This window comes from Heptranchias perlo, chromosome 12 (assembly GCF_035084215.1).
Source record: "Heptranchias perlo isolate sHepPer1 chromosome 12, sHepPer1.hap1, whole genome shotgun sequence".
Lineage (NCBI taxonomy): Eukaryota > Metazoa > Chordata > Chondrichthyes > Hexanchiformes > Hexanchidae > Heptranchias > Heptranchias perlo.
Genome location: NC_090336.1, coordinates 67,066,926 through 67,071,925, shown reverse-complemented (window position 1 = coordinate 67,071,925; position 5,000 = coordinate 67,066,926). Strand labels below are relative to the sequence as shown.

General features: G+C 54.4%; 3 pseudogenes; all 3 read left to right on the top strand.

The window, feature by feature from the left end:
- LOC137330101 (U2 spliceosomal RNA) overlaps window positions 1-71 on the top strand; it is a 117-nt pseudogene extending 46 nt beyond the window's left edge.
- A 976-nt stretch (window positions 72-1,047) lies between these two features.
- LOC137329880 (U2 spliceosomal RNA) lies at window positions 1,048-1,164 on the top strand (annotated as a pseudogene).
- A 1,294-nt stretch (window positions 1,165-2,458) lies between these two features.
- On the top strand, window positions 2,459-2,575 carry LOC137329308 (U2 spliceosomal RNA; annotated as a pseudogene).
- The last annotated feature ends 2,425 nt before the right edge of the window (window positions 2,576-5,000 follow it).

Below are 5,000 nucleotides of genomic sequence, written 5' to 3'. Positions count from 1 at the left end.
ATAGGGGCTTGCTCCGTCCACTCCACGCATCGACCCAGTATTGCAGTGTTTCTGGGAACGGTGCAGCTCCCCGTGGGGAGATATTCAAAAGGAAAATCAGCTCTTTCCCAGTGTCTCTGTGTGTGTGTGTGTGTGTGTGTGTGTGTGTGTGTGTATTATTACTGAGAATAAAGCTGATATCTCTCTCTCTCTCTCACTCAGAGCTGCTGTGGAAGGAAACCTTTTTAAAAAGAACTTTCTCAGCTCAGTGGTATTTTTTTCTTCTCCAAGGCTGAGTGCCGCTCGCACGTAGCGATATAATTCAAAGTGCAAAATAACTTGGCGTCGTTGACTTGAAACAAGCAGGGTCTGCTTCCAAATGAAAGCTGCGCTCCCGAACTGGACTGACTGTCTGTCTGTCTGTCTGTCTGTCTGTTTGTCAAGGGGAGGAAAAGGCGGTGGTGGTGGTGAGGGTGGAGCTTTACGCTCAGGAGGGGAGACTTTCTTTCAGAGGTGCCAATTAATCTGCAGCAGAAAGTCATCCCCCCCCGACCGGGATTCGAAGCCCGGTCCTGACCACAAGACCACCGGGGAGAGTTGCCTCAAGTCCCTGAGGGACCTGGACACGAGGCCGAGGACACACGCACGCCTGCTGCACTGGCAGCAGCGACCAACAGGGGGCTGACCGGCTGATCCTTCCCTTTCACAGGCAGGCTTTTGGCCCTCGCTGAAACGACAAAGGTGTTCAGAAGGAAGTGCTGGGGGGAAGGCAGGCAGGGAGGGACGGACACAGGGAAGTCCGCACAAAACAGGTCCCCTGGAACCTCTGACCCAGAAAACCGGGTTCCTGGTGAAAGCAGTCCTGCCATTGACAGGAGAATGGACAGGGCCCGGCAGCTTGAGACACATCTTTCTTTCAATAAGCAAGTTCTTTTTAAAAAAGTTTCCTTCCACAGCAGCTCTGAGTGAGAGAGAGAGAGAGAGAGAGAGAGAGACACTGACTCACTGACTGATACTGACACCGACACACACACACACACACACACACACACACACACACACACACATATTATTTACTTTTATTTTTAATTGATTTTTAGAACAGGGAGATGGACTAGGGGCTTGCTCCGTCCACTCCACGCATCGACCCAGTATTGCAGTGTTTCTGGGAACGGTGCAGCTCCCCGTGGGGAGATATTCAAAAGGAAAAACAGCTCTTTCCCAGTGTCTCTGTGTGTGTGTGTGTGTGTGTGTGTGTTATTACTGAGAATAAAGCTGATATCTCTCTCTCTCTCTCTCTCTCACTCAGAGCTGCTGTGGAAGGAAACCGTTTTAAAAAGAACTTTCTCAGCTCAGTGGTATTTTTTTCTTCTCCAAGGCTGAGTGCCGCTCGCACGGAGCGATATAATTCAAAGTGCAAAATAACTTGGCGTCGTTGACTTTAAACAAGCAGGGTCTGCTTCCAAATGAAAGCTGCGCTCCCGAACTGGACTGACTGACTGTCTGTCTGTCTGTCTGTTTGTCAAGGGGTGGAAAAGGCGGCGGTGGTGGTGAGGGTGGAGCTTTACGCTCAGGAGGGGAGATTTTCTTTCAGAGGTGCCAATTAATCTGCAGCAGAAAGTCATCCCCCCCCGACCGGGATTCGAAGCCCGGTCCTGACCACGAGACCACCGGGGAGAGTTGCCTCAAGTCCCTGAGGGACCTGGACACGAGGCCGAATACACACGCACGCCTGCTGCACTGGCAGCAGCGACCAACAGGGGGCTGACCGGCTGATCCTTCCCTTTCACAGGCAGGCTTTTGGCCCTCGCTCAAACGACAAAGGTGTTCAGAAGGAAGTCCTGGGGGGAAGGCAGGCAGGGAGGGACGGACACAGGGAAGTCCGCACAAAACAGGTCCCCTGGAACCTCTGACCCACAAAACCGGGTTCCTGGTGAAAGCAGTCCTGCCATTGACATGACAATGGACAGGGCCCGGCAGCTTGAGACACATCTTTCTTTCAATATGCAAGTTCTTTTTAAAAAAGTTTCCTTCCACAGCAGCTCTGAGTGAGAGAGAGAGAGAGAGAGAGAGAGAGACACTGACTCACTGACTGATACTGACACCGACACACACACACACACACACACACACACACACACACATATTATTTATTATTATTTTAAACGACAAAGCTGTTCAGAAGGAAGTCCTGGGGGGAAGGCAGGCAGGGAGGGACGGACACAGGGAAGTCCGCACAAAACAGGTCCCCTGGAACCTCTGACCCAGAAAAACGGGTTCCTGGTGAAAGCAGTCCTGCCATTGACATGACAATGGACAGGGCCCGGCAGCTTGAGACACATCTTTCTTTCAATATGCAAGTTCTTTTTAAAAAAGTTTCCTTCCACAGCAGCTCTGAGTGAGAGAGAGAGAGAGAGAGAGAGACACTGACTGACTGACTGATACTGACACCGACACACACACACACACACACACACATATTATTTATTATTATTTTTAATTGATTTTTAGAACTGGGAGATGGAATAGGGGCTTGCTCCGTCCACTCCACGCATCGACCCAGTATTGCAGTGTTTCTGGGAACGGTGCAGCTCCCCGTGGGGAGATATTCAAAAGGAAAATCAGCTCTTTCCCAGTGTCTGTGTGTGTGTGTGTGTGTGTGTGTGTGTGTGTGTGTGTATTATTACTGAGAATAAAGCTGATATCTCTCTCTCTCTCTCTCTCTCTCTCTCTCACACTCAGAGCTGCTGTGGAAGGAAACCGTTTTAAAAAGAACTTTCTCAGCTCAGTGGTATTTTTTTCTTCTCCAAGGCTGAGTGCCGCTCGCACGTAGCGATATAGTTCAAAGTGCAAAATAACTTGGCGTCGTTGACTTTAAACAAGCAGGGTCTGCTTCCAAATGAAAGCTGCGCTCCCGAACTGGACTGACTGACTGTCTGTCTGTCTGTCTGTCTGTTTGTCAAGGGGTGGAAAAGGCGGCGGTGGTGGTGAGGGTGGAGCTTTACGCTCAGGAGGGGAGACTTTCCTTCATGCCAATTAATCTGCAGCAGAATGTCATCCCCCCCGACCGGGATTCGAAGCCCGGTCCTGACCACGAGACCACCGGGGAGAGTTGCCTCAAGTCCCTGAGGGACCTGGACACGAGGCCGAGGACACACGCACGCCTGCTGCACTGGCAGCAGCGACCAACAGGGGGCTGACCGGCTGATCCTTCCCTTTCACAGGCAGGCTTTTGGCCCTCGCTCAAACGACAAAGGTGTTCAGAAGGAAGTCCTGGGGGGAAGGCAGGCAGGGAGGGACGGACACAGGGAAGTCCGCACAAAACAGGTCCCCTGGAACCTCTGACCCAGAAAACCGGGTTCCTGGTGAAAGCAGTCCTGCCCCGCCCTGCCATTAACATGACAATGGACAGGGCCCGGACCAGGCGCAGCGGACGGTAGCGAGCAGTCGGAGGGTGAAAATCCGCCAGTGGGTGAAAAGGAGAGCCGTGCGGTGAGAGGAGGCGGAAAGCGGTTCGCAGACTTTCGCTGTACCTCCGGCGGGCAGCGCCGCACCTCCGAGCGCTCGGTACCGTCCGCTGCGCCTCGTCCTGCCGCACGCGACGAGCCGTCCCCGGAGGAAATCGGCCTCGGCCTTCCTGAGATATCAGTCTCCAGGTGGGACAGAAAAACCGGGGGCCCCCGGCTCGCTTTCGGCGGCCCGCTAGTCGACTTCCCGTCGTGCGAACGCGATCCTTCCGGTACCCTTCGGTGCCCCTTGCCCGACTCTAGCTCCGGTGGTAAAGCGGAGTCGGTCGGTCTGACGGCCGCCGAGTTAGCAGGCGGAAAGCGGTTTGCAGCCTTTCGCTGTACCTCCGGCGGGCAGCGCCGCACCTCCGAGCGCACGGTACCGTCCGCTGCGCCTCGTCCTGCCGCACGCGACGAGCCGTCCCCGGAGGAAATCGGCCTCGGCCCTCCTGAGATATCAGCCTCCATACGGGCGTCACAAATCAGTGGATATGGTCAGCTGCAAAGCAGTGTCATTACAACCTTTCATAAACGACAGGGCAGCACCGCACTGCACTGCACTGCACCGCACCCCACACTACATCACACTTGCCTGCCTGCCAGCCTGCCGCTGCCTACTCTCACCAGCGGACCAAAGTGAGGATAACACCCCGAAGCAAGCATCTCCCTTGCCGCCCACCAGCCCACACCAATCCCCTTGCCTGCCTCCCACAAATTCCACCAGCGAGGCAAAGTGAAAATCAACCCCCAAAAAACGCACTCCACACCGGCCATCGCCCGCTATACACCCCACCCCCCCCCCCCCGGGGCGAATATTAAGCCCGAGAACACCGACTGTAACCAACCGCAGTGAAAAGTTGAAGTGGCAACTCATTAACCAGATTTACACTTGGCAACTCATAAACCAAATGAACAAAAAATCTGGTTAATGAGTTGCCCAAAATAAATCTGGTTAATGAGTTGCCACTTCAACTTTTCACTGCGGTTGGTTACAGTCGGTGTTCTCGGGCTTAATATTCACCCCGGGGGGGGGGGGGTGGGTGATTCTGGGGGTAGTGTCCGGGAGGGTGAGCCTTTTATTCGGCAGGAGGCGTGTGGGGAAATCATCAACCTGTCAGACGATGAGTTGTCACAAACGCCATTGCTTAATGAAAGCTGCGCTCCCGAACTGGACTGACTGTCTGTCTGTCTGTCTGTCCGTTTGTCAAGGGGAGGAAAAGGCGGTGGCGGTGGTGGTGAGGGTGGAGCTTTACGCTCAGGAGGGGAGACTTTCCTTCATGCCAATTAATCTGCAGCAGAAAGTCATCCCCCCCCGACTGGGAGTCGAAGCCCGGTCCTGACCACGAGACCACCGGGGAGAGCTGCCTCAAGTCCCTGAGGGACCTGGACACGAGGCCGAGGACACACGCACGCCTGCTGCACTGGCAGCAGCGACCAGCAGGGGGCTGACCGGCTGATCCTTCCCTTTCACAGGCAGGCTTTTGGCCCTCGCTCAAACGACAAAGGTGTTCAGAA